This window comes from Drosophila tropicalis, unplaced genomic scaffold, assembly GCF_018151085.1.
Source record: "Drosophila tropicalis isolate 14030-0801.00 unplaced genomic scaffold, ASM1815108v1 contig_878, whole genome shotgun sequence".
Lineage (NCBI taxonomy): Eukaryota > Metazoa > Arthropoda > Insecta > Diptera > Drosophilidae > Drosophila > Drosophila tropicalis.
The window spans coordinates 10,957,697-10,976,331 of NW_027173374.1; the positions used below are offsets into that span (position 1 = coordinate 10,957,697).

At 38.8% G+C, this 18,635-nt stretch overlaps 1 protein-coding gene and 1 long non-coding RNA gene across 2 annotated transcripts in view; one reads left to right on the forward strand and one right to left on the reverse strand.

Moving 5' to 3' along the window:
- Positions 1–8,062: 8,062 nt before the first annotated feature.
- On the reverse strand, positions 8,063–8,711 carry LOC137585553 (uncharacterized). The gene is made up of 2 exons (XR_011033594.1): positions 8,382–8,711; positions 8,063–8,319 (listed from the first exon to the last, which is right to left on the reverse strand). It is a non-coding gene; the product is annotated as an uncharacterized lncRNA (long non-coding RNA).
- A 1,616-nt stretch (positions 8,712–10,327) lies between these two features.
- The window catches only part of nAChRalpha1 (nicotinic acetylcholine receptor alpha1), a 61,918-nt gene continuing 53,610 nt past the window's right edge, over positions 10,328–18,635 (forward strand). The window contains exons 1-2 of the mRNA XM_068301320.1: positions 10,328–10,994; positions 14,901–15,689. The gene's annotated coding sequence lies outside the window, so the exon portion shown is untranslated. The remainder of the gene's footprint in view (positions 10,995–14,900; positions 15,690–18,635) is intronic.

An 18,635-nucleotide genomic window follows, 5' to 3' on the forward strand; every position in this document is an offset into this window, starting at 1 on the left:
TCCTGAAAATTCCACTGAGCAACAATCTCGTACAGGAAAATTTTGTTATTCAAAACACGACGGATTACCGTTCATTCCGCTGACATACACACACACACACACACACACAGAGAGATAGAAAGAGACATACATACATACATTCACATGCCTATGTAAGGACCGCAGGCGGCACCTTTACCAACTCGACTCTTGTCGTTGTCACACGGCACACATTTGTTAGAAACTAAGCCCTCTGTATCTGTAGGTTGCCTCCTTTGCCAAGCATAAGAATGTTTATTGTGTTTATCACTCACACACACACACACACACACACACATACCCATTTTAGAGACAGTGAATACTGCACACAGACCAACAAGCTAAACCACAAGGCAACCGCACGTACTAAACTTAAAGAACCCAGACAGTGGCAGCAAATGACAAACAACAAAATGAAGCCGCCAACATTGACATCCGCATCCGCATTCCCTATATCCGCATTCACTTTCAACTCTCCCTACCTACAGCCATTGGGTCTGGGTCCTTGCATGTGTAACTAAATAACTCAACAATTTCTTGCACTTATCGTAGCAACTTTTAATAACAAATTTCCATGAAATGAATTCTTATTTTGTTTTTTTCGGTTTTTTCTCTTCTTCTGTACTTTGTTTCATTAAATGCTTCAGGTAGCTACTTGAACACGTTTTCGATTAGAGAGGAAACAGAGCCAGTCATTACTTAAATAAGCGCAACGCTTCAGCCGGGTTCACCTTGTGTTGTCTTTCAATATTTTTTATAATAAAGCAAAATTCTTGGGAAAAAGGCAACTCAAAATAAAAAATAAAATAAACAAGAAGACTGTAGTAAAAGTTGCGATGCAAAAGAAAAAAAGACCGTACAACAACCAGGAGCGGAGTTAGACAAAATGGAACTTATGAGGCTTAAGTTTATTCATACCAACTGCTTAATCCAGCACTGGGTAAAGACAAAAGTTAAAAGATGTTTTGGAGCTAGAAGTGGAGAGGGTCGTCATCTGTTTACTGGAGTGTGCTAATAAGGTTTTGGATCAGCTTAATATAAATGCCAAAAACAACATTTTTTTTCTGCTGCTACCCAGCAAGATGTTCCTTTCTTCTCCTTTTTCTTTCTGACAAAAATTCATAATCTTTGGCAAAGTTGAAGTGAAACTGCATGGACAAATTGATTTGTATCCTTGCTCCAAAGAAACAACAAGTTCATCAATTAAAGCTCACATTGATAAATGTATTTTGTGTGAAAAAATGCAGGTGAGAATATGTTTTCGTTGCAACTTTAACAAAAAACTTATCATCATTGCATGCACTGTAAAATTTTATAGCCAAAAAGAAGGAAATAAATAAAAGTAATCCTAACACTCCCCTCCCACTGCCAGTCCGCATTTAGCCACATTTAAGCTGCTCGGCTGCCATGCCAACGCATCCATTGGATACATGAACGGAACATCACACACAACCCGAACACCAAGATGTGGAGGATGGCTGCCTTCAAAACAGCCACAACCTGTCATAATTATATGTTTTAAGCCGCCAAGAAGCAAAATGCTAGATGCTCTTAGATGGAAAAATGAAAGATGGCAGTAAAGTGGGGAATCTTTAAGAATAAATCTCAAAGTACTTTAATGTTTTGTATCCTGTTATCGGGGCTGTTGCTGCCGTCGACGTGCAGCTGTCGCTATTAGCGTAAAAGCAAAAGATGGCTGATGAAGTTCCTGTTACTGCTCCTTTTGCCACGTGTTGACAGGATATACACAGGATTTCTATCAATATACGCGTATTAGCACGTACGTTTACCCAGAAACCCAAACGTGGAAAAAAAAACAAAGGCCTGAATGCGAATGACAAGAAAAGAAACATAAAACAGACAGATAAAAAAAGAAAAGCATCAAAAGATGCCAGAGAGAAAAAAATGGCAGGAATAACAATAGCATAGCCCGTGGCATACTTTAGGCGGGCCTCTAATTTAATCATATTTTAATAATGTAGCGCATGACATTAATATACAAAATAAATACCAAATAGACACTACAGATCTTTAGAGCTTGCCAACTCTTTCCCCTTTGCACCGACGACGAGGACGGCGAGGACGACTTGCCACTGGCTGCTGTTGCCTGACAAAACGCAAAGCAAAAAAGGCCAAACTGTTGGCACAATTTATTTATAAACTCATTAATTTTAAACAGCCGACAGAATTAGAGACAGGTAAAGGCAGAGCGAGAGGAAAAGCCATAAAGTATATGTGTGAGAAAGAGAGAGAGGCGTTCTTGGAAACGGAAACAGGTGCCATAGTGAAGACAGAAAGTAAGAGACATAGCTATGGGACAAGTCTTAACCCTTTAACTGTAATGAAATCCTAAAAAATATCATTTCCATTAACAACTCTTAACAATTTCTTAAAAGATTTAAATTTAATGAGTGTCTATGAGTGTCTTCTCAGAAATGAACTAAAAAATTAATTTCCATTTGGAAATTTTTGTTTTAAAATTTAAAAGAATATGTCTTTAATTTAACTGCAAGAAGTAGAAGTTGAACAATGAATGAAAGAAAAAAATGAACCCACATAAATCTTAAATACATATATTTCTTGATTTTTTGTTTTGTTTTTATTTTATTTTACTTTGCCTTTGCCCCTATTGTTGCTCAATGGGTTAAGCGAAAGGCCAGTCAATTGTTGTAGGTCAAACAAAAAGTGGAACAACAACAATAGCAACAGCACAGCAGCAGCAGCAACAACAACAATAAGAACAAGAACAACAATACGAGTATTTGTGCTATTTAAAATTTGCTTTACCAAACGTCAAGTGGTCGACAACAGCATCCAGGCAAAGTGGCACTTAGTGAAGCTTAAGCTCAGCATCAGCCCCCAGTGCCAGAGAGAGAGAGAGAAAAAGACCCCATCCGAAGCCAAAGTTTGAGTTCCAGTGCCAACCTCGGTGGCAGCACCCACACACACACAAACACTCACCCACTTACTTACTACTATATAGCCTCAGTTTAGGCCAAGTTCTCCCAGTTACCAACAAAACGGGTGGTTTATGTGTGCCAGGCCAGAGACATAGACCAAAGCTATGTGTTTGGGTGTATGTGTGTGTGTAAATGCGTTCAATGGCAAAGGGAGATGAAGACTGAACGGACGTAACTTGACTGGGCCTATTGACCATAAATTATTAATGATTACTAGCCCAAATTACAGTTAACTCACTTATTTGCTCATTCGCAAATGAAGGCCAATTGTTGTTGCTGTTGCTGCTGATGCTGATGCTCCCTTTCCACTCTCTCATTTCCATCTCTAGTTAAAATCTCATTTATTTTTACCACAAAACTGTGGACCTAGATTGGGTATAGGCCCTCTTCCTAATTGTGTATCCGGTTATGTTTAAATATTTATTTTGATTGCCGAAATCTCAAAAACGTTGTTGCTGTTGTTGCTCTTGTCATCTTATTTAGAATTCATAACTTTGTTCTTTTCTTTACATTTCCCATAATTTAAATAAGAAGAAAAACTCTCCCAGAAATAAAAGGAATACAAATAAAAAAAACAACACGAAAAGTCGAAATTGAAACTCAATGAATTGCAAGTTGGGGAGGCGCAGCAAAATTCATTGAATTCCTACATTTTGTTGATTGTTTCCATTGAGTCATTGCTGGTAATTTGATGACTTTGATTATGATTTGTCTATATTTGAATTGGCAAATTAGCCACAGGTATTGAGTTTAGTAAGTCAATTGTATATTTTTCACATGAATTTCTTCAATGGATAAGTATAAATAAAACCAATCAATTGAATCTGCTTCCATTTTTTCCATCAGAATGATTTCTTGTTTAAAGTTTACTTATAAATGACATAAATCAAATACTTAGACAGCAAATAGAACTCACAAACTTAACTAAAATTAGCTAAGGAATGAAAAATGACTGGGAAATTGAAAAGAGTTCTGAACAAAGATTCAAACTATATACCAACAGATTGTGTTTAAAACAAAAATATACACAAAAAAGTATTTATTATCAGGATTCTTAGAGTAGATGGATCAAATTGAATCTTTAACCAGTTGGTCAATATTAATTTCTTCTAAGACCATACTATTTCTTAATATATCAGATATGAAAAGTGATATTCCTTCAAGTTGCCTTGTTTATCTTGTTAGATATTGTCAAAGATCAGCTAAAATATCATCGATATCATCTGAGGGGTGATTTTTGAACAAAACAGAAAATATTCACTCACTGGTAATATACAAATGATTTATATGTACATACATATGTAGCTTGAAATTGAGAGCGTGTTGACGGCAAACTATTGAAGAACTATTGAAAAGTATTCAAGCGCAAGTGGATGTCTGGGTCCATGGATTAAATGGGTGAATGTATACCATATCTATGTGTGTGTATACCTATGTAAGAGATGCCAGCGACAACTGCCACACAAAAACAAATCGTAAGAAGTACAAAAAGAAGAGTAGACAAAAGCAAGAATTCTTTCTAAAGCACTCAAAAGCCCAAAAGCGTAGAGAGACTCATACACAAACTCACTCTCATACAGACACACACAAACACACACATATATACATATATATACAGATGTAAGTTGCGCTGAAAAGAGGATAAACTGCATTTTTATCTTTAAACACACTTCAAGTGCCAGAAGCGCAGTGTAGGCGTGTCTGCCTCACAGGCACGAAAAGCAAACACACAAATGCATGGTTACTACTGTGTGTGTGTGTGTATGTCAGTGGGTTTGCTGCAGGTGGGGTTGGTTTTGCTTTTGTTCTCAGCCATGTCCTTGTTATTATTATGATTATTATTCAAGTCATCAACGACGGCCATAAAGCAAGTTTTTTGAAGGAGCCTTGTCGCACTTAAAGCAAAAATAAAAAAAGAAAATCAGAAAACTCGCAATGAGAAGCGCAGCCAACGATGATGAAGCGCCGTTAAGTATGCAACACGAAAAATGTCAGCAGAAAACCCAACACTAACACCTGATGGCTGCCTATTAAATTTATCTGCACGAATTGTGAGCTTCTCTCTCTTCCTCTCGCTCTCTATCATTGAAAACTTGCAGCGTTAATCACCTCTGGTTGAGGGTCTAGCCTAGTTTTTCTTCCCTATTTATTTTTCTTTTTCAATAAAAAATGTGGCAAACTATTTGCGATATTATGTGAATTGGCGATAAAAGCTTGCCAAAACCGTTCTCTAAAGGCATTATGCGATAAGCCTCAAGGTAACGCGACATTGGCAAGACTTCCAGTCATTCGCCATTTTGCGGCGTATTTTTTCTTCCTTCTTTTTCGCATTTTTTTTTATGTAAGTATATTCTATTTTTTTCTTTGGCAATTTATTGCCAACCTTCAGTTTGAGGGTAAATTATTTCAATCTCAGTTGTGGGAGTGTAAAAGTAAGACGGTAGGAAATTAATTTTTTAGCACGCACACCAAAAAAAAAAAAAACCGTAGAGAAAGAGTTTGCGAGTGTGTGTGTGTGTGTGTGTGTGTGTGTGTGGGTGTGAGGAGTCGCCGCCAGAAAGTAGTATGGTTAAAGCCACATTTAAGCTTGGGTAAAAGGGAATCGGGCTGGATGCGCGTTGACACTGATTTTGACGCATTGCTCCCTAAGGATGTGACCCAAAAAGTCAGTGCGGCAAATGAGCAAATGTAGATGAAGATGAAAAAGCAAAAGGCGCCCAGTTGTGGGTGAGGGAGAGCCTTATGAAAGGATGGCTGGTGGCCGCAAAAAAGTCGGTTAAATGCTGAACATATCCAAGAATGAAAATTATGACTGAAAATATGAGACGTGCCTCTGTCTGAGGCAGAGAGGAGGCTGGCTATAATGGGCGAAAAAGGTGCAAAGGCGTTTCTTGAGCTTTTTCCTTTTAATTTGCGGAAAAAATTGTTGACAACGCCTGACAGATGCAAAGAGCAATGGCAATCAGACAAAGCACGAAGACGAGTTGAAGCCAAAAGTAAAAGTATTTCAATATGCAAATTGCCAAAGTAAAAGAATTAAAACAAAAAGTTTACCTTGAAATGTTGGGTATGTTCTTCTCGTATCAACATATACATACATATGTAAGTCTTTATATATATATTTTTTTACGCCTACATTTAAGTATAAATATGTGGGACTTTTTCATTTTCATTCCATCTTTTAAATGGCTGCGAGTGGTTCTGCTGAAATAAGTGTAAAAGGAAAAGAACCCAAAAAGCATGTCACTTTCATGCTCGCGGCTGCACTTAACATTATTTCAGCTGCAGTAGCAGCAGCAACACAAGCAACAACAGCCCACTTCTTTTGTGACAACAACAACATGAACAACACCAGCATCAACAAAAAACAACAACATGAAAGCCTTGTCACAATGCAGCCACTGCCACATAACGCATACGCAGTGTTGAACAAGCAAAGTCAGGTCACGCTTAAATATTTAATGAAGCGCCTAATGCTCAACCATGCTCCAGCCCTATTACAGTTTTACCCACTTACCAGTCACCATTACCCTCAGCTTACCTTATCCATAGGCACCCACTAGCCTCTTAGGCGGTCTTAATTGCTGTGTTATGGCCCTAACCGACAGGGCTTGCTGGCTCTGGTCAAATATTTTTAACAATTTTTGGTTTTCTTTTTTTGCCTAATGCAAAAAATATTTTATTGTACCCGGCCCAAAGACTCATAAATTTAAATACAGCAATAGCGAGAGAAAAAGGGCGTGGTGAGGGAGATTTTGGGGGGCAAGAAGGTCGTACTGAGAGGTACAAAATGTTTGCGGCGTTTCTCTGGGCCCAGGCATGCGGTTGTCCCAGGCATGTGCAGCATTTCAAGCAGCGGTTCGCATACTAAGAGAAATAAAAGGAACCATTTGCCATACAATTTTTGGCTAACCAATGGAAAAGTCAACCAAACGCAGGACACAGTGATGCTAATCCAGCCATAAATCCAGAGGATATCATTGAAAAACCTTGACAAACTGATCAATATGAACATATTCGTATTTGTGTTTGTCAAAATATTGATCTACATATGATGAATAATAATAACCATAAATTACGATTTCAATATATTAATATTCACTTGTTTGACATATCTGAAAAATCGTAAAATTAAAAACATTATTTATTAATCTACCTGATATAATTAATGATGATCTCCTTTTCTTAGCCATTATATTAATAGGCCATAGTGATTTATTGTCGAATTTTCTATGTGTTAATCAGTCAAATTAAAAGTTTTCCTTAGATCGAGAGCACGAAGCGATTGCTGGTCCGAAGACGAAGTCCTAGTCAGCACTACTGATATACTCAAATTACATTTAGGGTAGCGAGAAAGCGTTAAAACATTTGCACAAAGTTATTGGGGGAACATTCCTTCCACACCGGTCCACACCTGCTTAACATTTAAAGTGAACAATGAAGTGTTCCCGGGCAGAGCCTCGGGTTCCCATTCCATGGGCTATGCGATTTACTTATTTACATCCAAGGTGTTTTGTGTGGTGTATCGCGGCTAGCCTACAAATTACCCATTCTCCCACACACGAACACAACGAAACTGAGGGAAATACACCCACACGACATACAAACGCACACACATACAACCTTGCGGCGCTTGCATGGTAAACCATGCACTTCTGCGGTCCATTGCGCCCGATAAACTTGCAAAAGTAACGAAATTCGGTCAACATGTTGACCATGGCGATGGCCAATGTCCATTACCCCTTATCCGTAACCAGTTGGCTAGTGGCTGGCAACTACAATTACTGCCATTTGCTACCCACATGAGGCCATAATTTTTTAAAACGCCAAATGAGCAGCCATCTATTGACCATGATGCTTGGCATTTGGCATTTGCCACGTTCCCCCTCTTTCTCTCTCATCGCACTGAAATTTTCAATATCAAAGTGCTACACAAAGTGAAAAGTTCCAAGAAAACGAAAGAAAATTTAAAAATGTTTGCTCCCCTCGCTCGAAAAAGTTAAAAGCAGATAGCAGAAGTTAAGCATACTTAGCTGGAAACATCTACAGGAAGTTGGACGATACACAATATTTTAAGCGAAATATCGGTGGATAAAAATAATATATTATACAGATAAAATATTTGAATCTAATACCATTCGAGCCAGAATCAATTTTATTAAAATATGCCCTGATCTGAGATAGCTAGCTTTGCAAGGACAATACGATTGAACTAGCTTCCCATCGATCTCCTCTAGTCTTGCACAGAACGTGCAATCGATTTCATTTGCTACCATACTATTCTTGATCATCGTACATCCTGTTTTCGGCGACCACTGGCAACAAAGGGAAGATATTCGACCTGTTGAGGTAATAACACGTTAAAAAATCTACACATACTGCCAATACGAAGATATAACAAACGTTGAATAAAAAAACCCCTGGGTAAGCATTGTAAGAGATACTTCGGGGTAACCGAATCCCCGGTATGATTTGCAATTGCCGTTTGATCAGAGTCAAACATGCAATTGTGTCCAGTTTGGCTTATTTTGCAACCTCTGTTAGCCTCACAAGTGTCGCACAGCATGCCTGAGATATCGGGTGGGTCGGCTAAATCAAAATCATTAGCTTGGCTAATAGACAACAAGTAAATGGGCAAAAGTGTTGAATAAACAAAAAGTTTCATTTGAAAATACAAAATTTAGTTTCACAATAAATTGATTTTACTGAAAATAAAGTCAATGCTTAGAGTCTCTAATGGAATCATCTATGTTTCCAAAAGTTAGTGTTTAATTTCTTGCCTTAAACTTAAGTTGATTTGGAACATTCTGATTGTGAGTTGCATTTGATTTCATCGCACGATTTTCTTCGATTTGATGAGCAGACTTTGGTGGCTATTAACCCTTTTTTCCTTTCTTCTTTTTTTTTTTTGGCAAGCTCCAGTCAACAATTGTTGCACAAATAAAATAAAGTTGGGTTAGGCTTTATTTCAATTGTAAATATTGTCACGTGCCTGTACACACACACACACACACATATAGGCAGGAAAAAAAAATAGATGGAAATAAATAGCAGTCAAAATTTACCTACAGCCATACGCAGTTTGAATATATAAAAAAAAGAGAGACTCAAACAAAAGGAATGGAGAAAGGGAAAGAATACCAAACCACAATCGACACCATTATCAATTACACGAACAGCAGGACATGGCGACCATATAATGGAGAAAGAGAAACAAAAACGAAAACGAAAATACGCATAAAATTGCAATTTACATCAAAACCATTTGCACCCACACAAGATACATACACATGTACATAAAGACATACACCCCACACACACACACACACACACATATATGAGTGTTAGAGTTGCAAATAAAATTCATTCATACGCATAATGAAGCATTTCACTGGGCAAGAAAGCGGCCCAATGTGCTGGGGACAACAACGTTTCGAAATAAACAAACAATTGTTGGGGCCCAACGAACAGAGACAACTTCTGAGGGATTGTGGGAGGCTAGGCAGTAGCTAGCGGGGAGCAGGGAATGTGACTCTTATCTCTGGAGAGTCGGCCAGCGAAAATCCACGCCCTGTATGTAAATTATTAGCCAGGCCACTTTTTTTTTTTTTGGCAGCTCCTGGAGTTCTAGAGTATTTCATTGTAACCAAAAGCAAAAAAAAAAAAGAAAAAGACAGAAACCCAAACATAAGCAGAATAAAGAGCATCAGGCGTAAGGCAGTGAGAGATACAGGGCAGAGGCAGAAAAAGAGAAATGTGATAAAGAGAGAAAGTTCTCGTGTTGTAGACATTCGCCATGTGCCCAAAGTAAAACGCCCTTTTGCCGCTTCATTTGCGGGCCAGCACTTATATACAGAAGACCTTTAATGCCTAAACTAAGAGTGAAATGTATTAGGGAGACTGTTTTTAAATATTTTCCAGACAATTAAAACCAAAAGTCAAATGAAATCAATTAAACCATTTTCAGTAAAATATTTTCTGTTAAAAAAAAAAAACATTGCCTACTTATGGGCAGGCACCCACAGACCAGAGTCTGAAAATTGGCAAAAGAGTAAACTAAATGGGAGAGAAAAATCTTCATTTGTAGCTTTGTAGCTCACAGCATGCGCATAGAGCCTGCCACAAAGAGAGCCAGAGAAGGCGAGAGAGCAAAAGGACACGCAGACTACACGGCAACAATTCAGAGCCCCAGCATCTAACAGAAGCAGCGGCAGCATCTCAGCAGAAGCAGCCGCAGCAGCAGCAGCTGCCTCAGTTGCCGAAAAAAAACTCTGGCCATGCCAGCATCAGTAGTTGCCTCAGAGCCCGCGGGTTGAAGAAATCGTACGCATCGAGCGAGTTCCCAAAAAGTGTCGCGTGTAACTAAAAAAGCAAAAAAAAAAAAACAGAAGGAAAAATAAAGCAAATCAAGCAAAAATAATAATACAAAACAAAAAAGAAAACAAAAACAACAAACTTAACACAAAAACCATTAAAGACATCACACATTTTGGGCAATAAATTCCATGAAATATTGTGTAAATGAGAAATAGTTTTTAAAAAAAATTGCAGACAAATGGGCCAAGTAAAACAAAATCCAATCAAATTGCTGCTGCTGCTGCTTTTGCGGCTCAGTCCCTTAGCCGTGCTCGTTTCTAGTCCGCTTTTCCAGTAGGGCGTGTGCTCTCTGTATGCGTGTGTGTTTGTGTGTGTGCGTGTGCGAGTGTGTAACGTGTGTGTGCCGCATGTGTGTGTTGCCTCTGTGTGTGCGTCGGTGCGTTCGTGTTAGCCTCGGTGTTTGAAATAAAAATCAGAAAGATATATACAAATATATATATATATATAAATATATATAGCACTCGCAACTCAATGTCCCTTCAGTAAACAGAAACATCAAGTGTTTAAAGTGCGAGAAAAAATTAATATATATGTATATATTTATACAAAAATAAGATAAAAAGTGTCGTGGCGTCTCGAGTTTCTTTCTGGTGGACGCGATACATCGGTCGATCGCCCAGGCAGCGGCAGAGCTGTAATGTAAGTTCTGAAAAACAAAAAATATCTCTTTCAGTTGCTGTTTTTAACTGTTGCGCCAAAGTGGCCAACATCCTACGTTCAACGCCCTATCTAGACACAGACAGAGTGGGCCAGGGCAGCTGGGTAGAGGGCAGGGCTGGGATAATATGTATGTCAGTATGTTAAGTACCTTTTAGTTTATTATATTGGCCACATGACGAATATATTTGATGGAGAGCAAATCGTGTGCAAATCTCGATGCAAACTTCCTTACTGAAACCAATATGTTTTTATTTAAAAACTGAAGCTGACATCTTTTTCTAAGAAACTTCTGAAACTTTCGTAAACTCGATACATATGAGAAAAACTTTTAAGTACCATCAGTTAGCCAAGAATCTTGGCAACAAATTGCAGACCAAAAGAACCAAAAGAATACTTTAGTTATTTTGAAGGGCGGCCTCTTTAGAAGCTAATCCGTTCCTGACTTCTCTCTAAATAAGTCTCACATGACAAAGCTGCAGAGTTAGAGTAGAGACGCTTTTGTATTTATTTTCTCATTTTATGATTACCTCAAACGGTTTTCCTCTGTCGTTGTGCTCTAATGAATACACTCCGACCTGATATTCCAGTTGCCAGCAGCTCTCAGTTTTCTCTCAACCCCCAAACCCCTTTCCCCCTGCGAGTCAAGCAATCTTTGCCTCGTTTCCTAACACATTGCCCCAGTCAGACAGAATTTTTCGTTTTGTCGTCTCGTCGTTGCGTTGCCAGTTTGTCGCTTTTCCTTTCCCTTTCCCTTTTTCCCTATCCGCCTTGCTTTTGCCTTTAGCTTTCGTTTTGGGTTTTCTTCTTTTACTTTTGTGTGCGTTTTGTTGTTATTGTTTTAACGTAAATTCCCACTTGTTTAGTTGCCTTTGTCTTGACACACTTGCTTATGGCTGTGTGTGTGTGTGTGTGTGAGTTGCCAATGCCAACATTGTTGTTGTTGCTGTTGTCCTGCTTTTTTTCTTCCATCTACATCTTGTCGTCGTCTTCTTCTTCTCTCTGTCTTGTGCTGCTGTTGTTGTGCAAATATTTGCCTTTTTTGAAGTTGATTTTTGGTCTTCGTCTGAGCGCCTTTTGTTGCCAGTTCAACTTTTGCTCCATTCTCATGCTCTCCATCGTCTTATCGTCAAGTTCTCAATATGCTGATGAATCGTTGCTAAATTGAATATCGAGTGTTTATTTATATTGGACAGCATCACGCCGCCGCCGCCGCCGCCTCCTCTCAGCTTCTCGTAAATTATTTGAAATTGATGTATTATGTTGCAATGGCAACGTAAACCAATTGGCTATTTTATCTTCACTATTCTCAGTTCACTACATCTTGCTTCCTGCCCCACTCAAGCCACTTAAATAGTTTGTCAAGAGCAAACAGAAACGGTTCAGTTGCAAGTTGCATATTGCTAGAGACAAAAGCAAATGATTAAGTAAACAATTTCAGTTTAAAGCAGACAATATCTATATCTATCTCTCTCTCTCTCTCTCTTTCTTTCTATATCTATCTCTAGCATTTTTTGTTAAAGCAATATTTTAAAATCAGAGCCAATGTTTTTTTGTCTATCTGCATTTATAATGTGCTTGAAGGAAAATCTGTTAGCTAATAGCGATTCGATTGCGGTTTGCCATGAAATTGTTTTGTCGCTTGCCATAAAAATTTATAGCATACATTTCGGCACACAAGAAAAGCGTTACCAACGAGAAATTTAATTTTCTGTTCAGCCACAAACCAAAGACCGACACAGACAGTCAGTTATTTGTTGCTTATTTCCGGATTTCTCTAGTGACAAGGCCCTCTCACTAAATATTTAAGCCAACTCATTAGTTTTGGGATTCAGCAACTGGCAAAGTATTTTCCCATTTCCCCCATCTAGCAAAGACTTTGGCGACGTGATGTTGCATTAAATGCAATCTCCCACTCAACTTGAAGCCGAGTGCATTATGCTCCATTTCTGTACGAGAGATGTACAGAAATACAGCACGAGATATAGCAGATAGATAGCGAAGGAAAGAACTCGAGATGAAGAGAAAGGAGGAGAGAGAAAAAAAGAGAGAGAGAGACAAGATAGCGAGGGAGAAAAGTTGCACTTAGCTGACCCGCAGAGTCGAGACAGTGCCTAAAAAAAGCATTCAGCTGTGTCCTTTTATACTGCACACACACACACAGACCCATTGAGATACCATTTGTTGTAGTTGTTGATGGACATTTGCTGGCAGCAGCACTTTTTTTTTTTTTTTTTTGAATGTGTGTCTTTTCTTTTTTGTTGCCTTCGTCTGTCTTTTTTATGCGCCACAAATGAAAATGCAGACAGACAACGGGCGCCAACCAAGTCTGACGATGACGTCGCATTTCTCGGAGACAATGAAACCGTCTAAACCCCGGCGTACTGAGTTCGTTGGCAACAGAGTCTTTCGTGCTGGCGTTGCTTGTACTGCGGATGCTGCTGCCACGCCCCTTTTCACTAGAACATGCATTTGAATTATGACTTCATACAAAAAGATACATAAATAATAATAATAATAATAGCAAAAACAAAACAACTTTGGTTTTAATTCATAATTATTTTTATGTCAGCGCACTCATTAAGAGTTGCAGTTGTTGCCGTTGCTTTGCATTTTTATTTCCATTTTGTTTCACCAGGACCATGGTCCTTTTCCATCTATTTATCCCCCACCCATCTTACCTCAACCTCTCCTCCCTCGGCCCCTTGTTACTGATTCTGTCTGGCTGTCATTTGCATTTCACATTTGGTTTCGTTGGGTTTAGCATTTCAAATTTTTCAACTGCACATAGAGTTTGCTCTGGACCCCGAACATTTCATGCTTGGTTGTACATTTTTGCGACTTCTAATTGGTAGTTTCCACAGTTTCCAGTTTCCAGTTTTCAAATTTCAACTGGGATATCGTTGTATGGCAAAATGTTAATTAAGAGTCGACAAAAATAACAAAAAATAACCAAACAAAACAAAAGCCTCTTTCATAATCTTTCACATTTCTATGATTGGAAATTTTCGCCCAGGAAGCAAGTCGAAAAGGAAGCCAAATTAATTTTGACGTAATGCAAATGATATGCCCAGGATGTCTATTATTTCTAAAAGGATATCAAGTCTTTAAGCCCTCAATTTGAATTTCTCAATGGAGATAAATCATTTCTTTATCATAAGAGTTTGTTAAGTTGATATAGCTATAGTAAAGATAGATATCTTGATCCTTGATAGTTCTTAGAAACAATTTCTGTTCTTTTTTATGGACATGAATTTATTTTCAAGTGGAATTGTTTGCTAATTTAATAAGAAGTAAGCCATTCCTGCCAGTGATTTGGCCTTTAGAAACTGTTCCAAATTTTTTTTTTGGCTGGCAATTTGTCAAAAGGGTGTGGCCTCTCGTCTCTCACCAGCCAAGTTATGCTTGGCATACAAACACACACATACACAGTTGGACACACACACACAGATGTATAGCATAAATTATCATTGCCAACCAAAAATTGGAATACGATAAATTGCCAGCATGCTACAGCAACAGCAGGGAGAGAGAAGAAAATCTATAATTTAGACGAAAAATTTGCTTCCGCATGCGAATTGCGAATGCCTTTCCAATATAAATTGATTGCCATTAGATAGGGTCATAATCGTGCCAGACATTCAGATTCCCAGAAATACATATATACATTTGCATATATTCATGTAAGTATGTATGTACATATGTGTGAGTGTCTAAGTGTGTGCACTACACTAGATGGGAAGTTTGCCAATATGTGTATGTGTGGATGTGTTCACAGGCAATGGCAATGGCAATAGCAACGACAAATTTTGGCAAGGAAAACTTTGGTTAATTTCATTTACTCTTTTGCTTTTGCTAATTGTTTATGTTGATGGTATTTCTTTATAGCCATGCCAACATTCAAGACTGCTAACTGGAATTGTTTCATAACCTATAACAACATCAACCAAAACAACAACAACAACAACAAAGTGCTGCCAGCAACAAGAACAACAAATATAGAAATTAGTCCCTAATGCCAGGAATTTTTGAGAGAAAAAACAAAAATTAAACAAATATGCCAAATATTAATGGAATTGTCATGAAATGCTAAAAAGCTAAACTGAAGGATGTGGCAAATGCAATATTGATCGTATATATGTACACACATTAACCACAAGAACTGCATCACCATCCAAGGGGAAGAGCAGCATCCAACCAAAAGCAACATCGAGTATAGTTCAAATACAACTCCCTCGAGTAGATTGAGTGCTGCTGTAAAGCAGCACTATAGCTGCCATTAAAATAGACGCCGCAGTGCAACAACAACGCTGCCGTCGTCATAATCAACGCCAGCGCCAGCATCATCCACATCATCGCCATCGTAGACGACGACGACGCAGTAGCAGCAGCAGCATCAACACCAACACCAACAGCAACTGCAACACACAAAGCAGCCAAAATCAGAGCCTGTTAGGCGTTGTGGGTGTGGCAACAAATTGTTGCCCATTGCTGGCCACTCAACAGCCAATTGAAGATAGCGGCAGTGGCAACGACGACGACGGCGGTGGCAGCGGCAGATGTGGCTCAACAACAACTACATCAGCAACTATAAGCCAACAGCAACGAGTCCGACGACAACGCCGCTCTCAAGATCTGTCAAGATTTGTGGGCAATGCAACGTTTTGTGCAGCAACGGTGAGTTTATTTAACACAAAATATTAAATCTATTCCAAAAAAGTAAAATAATAAACAGAGAATGAAAGGAATTAACATAAATCTGAGCCTAGCCTTTACCCTTAAGCTTTGCCCATTAGCTGTCAGGTTAATGCACCCAAAATGTTAATAAAACACACACACACACTTTCACATACAAAACACATAGATATATATGTATGAATTTATGATAAGCACACTCGGGGGCATAACGACAGCAAAGCAGAGGGAGCCAAGCAGAGAGAGGGGACCGTAGGCGAGGGCATAGGCCTAGGCACTTTAAAGTTGGCAACGCATTGTGGGCAAACTTTCAACGCGGGCGCGCCTTGAGTTGGGCTAATGAATTCCCAAGCACACACATACTCACACACACACACACCACTCATATACAGACAGATACAGGGGCATATACACAGAGATGTCATTGTATGTGACAGTCATATAATTTCTAATGTTGCTGCTTTTATGACTGGCATGGAAAAAAACACCCACGGGTGCAGCAACAACAGCAGCAACATAGCACGTGCCACAGGCACAGGCACAGGCACCAACCATAGCCAGCCACAACAGCAACATCTCCGAGATATGCTGTGAATATACATACATGTTCATCTATGCCTATGTGTTTGCAAATTAAAATGCATAAAAGGATAACAGCAATACTGACAGACCGCATAGCAGAGCCCCAGCGTTGGCGATGTTGCCATTACCATTGCTGTTGTCATTGCTGCTGCTGTTGTTGCTGCTTGTAGAGGAAATTACGCCGAGAGACAGTGCAACAATGGCTGACTGAACTGAACTGAAGCAAATTGTACTGCAGGGAAAATTGTGATTTTCGCGCGCTCATCAACGAGCCGCAGTGAAATAGAAATTGCACGTGTTGCTGCGGTGCGCTGAGACGAAAAGCAAAATGTCTGGTTTAATTTTAGCACCGGGGCCAAAACCTATGCCTTGACACTACGATGGCAGCAATAGCCACAACAACAACAACAACAACAACAGCATTGCATACTATTTAGATTCTCATAAAATGTAAAATGTTACGTTGCCACATAAAAATAGATGGCAAAGCTCGTGTTTGCGGTCTCGTTGCTGGGGCCACGTTGGTTTGCGGTTTTCTACCAAAAATACAACAAGAAAAAACGACGAAAAGAATGAGGGTAGAATGAAAAACAAAATCATGCATAATGTTCTGTCATCAACATCAACATCTGAGTTATAAATTTTTATATGATTTGAGCTTGAGTTGGGCCTTCCATATCAATACAAGTGAGTATGTTAGTTTTGAACGCGGGCTGGAATGAAAGTTCATAGAATCTAAAGGTGGCAATAATTGCTAAATTTGCATTCGACAATTGTTAGACCTCATCTTTATAGTCTCCCCCTAGTCGTAGTTAACGCAATTCTGATTCGACTTTGGTTTTGATGGGAATTATTATTCCCAATCAAGTTTAGTGCTATTGTCAATGACAGTGGTAGAGATGCCTTTCGGCTAGTTGCTGATTGCTGATTGCAGTCAACAAAAGTCAAAACACAAGTCGAGAAATTGATTCGATCAAATAGCCAAGGGCAAAGTGAAAGAGAGAGCGTTTGAGCTATTGAGAGAGTGAGAGAGAATGATAGAGGGCTAAAGGAAAATATGATAAGAAAGACAACATGTGTGTGTGTGTATTTACTTACTTATTCTGAATGTTTGTGAAAACTAGTGTATTAGAAAAATGCGAGAAAAACGCCCTTTTTGATATTTTCATCTTCCGTTTTTCCCTCCATTGCATTAAGGATATTCTTTAGGTTCTGGGATTAAATATTCTCCCTTACAGTTCAGTTCACATGTCCCCATAACCAAATCCAATTTCCATATATGTATCCACATATGTACATACCTTCTCCCTATCTCTCATATCCTTAGCAAAATGTCTCAATCTGTTATGCAATGTACTCGTAATTCATAAGGCACTTTAGTGTTGTTGCAGAGCCAAAAATGTAATATGCTTTCGATAACATTTTGCTCGGGTGACAAATTTTTGTCGCTGGAGGAAGAACAAGAGAGAGAGAGAGAGGGAGATAGAAAAAACCGAAATAAGAAATAGAAAGAAAACAGGAAAAGTTTCCCAAACCGACCACCCAAAAATAAGAAAAAAAGGGACAAAGTGTTAAATGTTGACATGTCATGACATTCCAAAGAGCAGCACAGCGGCCAAGCATCTGGGCCAGGCTAACGAAACGAACTAACAACGCAGGAAGTTCAAGGAAGCAGAAGATGAAGATTGGTCAACAAAATGCAGAAGGGCATCAGGAGGGAAAAAAAAAAAAGAAGAAAAAAAACAAAATTGTAGCGTACGAATGAGCGGCTTACGTGCTGACAGCTGACAGGCAAACCAATGAACTACGATATGACACAACCACCTCAGACTCATTCTCTTCATCCGCCTCCTTCAACTTCCTCTTCTTTTCCTCATCTCCTTTCCGTTTTGCCCTCTGTGTTTGTATACATGTATGTGTCACATGAACTAATATTGTCAACGCAACATTCGACTTGTTATCCCTTCCGCTTGCCCGGCTTCATCTTCATCTTTGGCTTTGGCTTTTGGCTTCATCTTCATTTTCGTTTTCAGTTCTTTTTTTTTTTTTGTGTTCTGCTTAATTTCGTTTTGAACTCCATGGCCGCCATTTTGTCTTTTTGCGATGTGTTTCTCTTCTTTATCTCCCCATCTCACTTACACATTTTGTCAGTTATTTGCAGAAATTTATTGAAATTGTTTGTCAAATTCCGTTTACTTGTTTTTCGCATTTTGTGCAAAAAAAAAAAGAAAAGAAAAACTCGATGGGAAAAAAATATGTGTATATATCTGCTGCTTCTGACGACAAGGACAATCCACCAGACATTCATTTTTCTTGTCCATCTCTTTGCTTTTCTTTTCAGTTCAT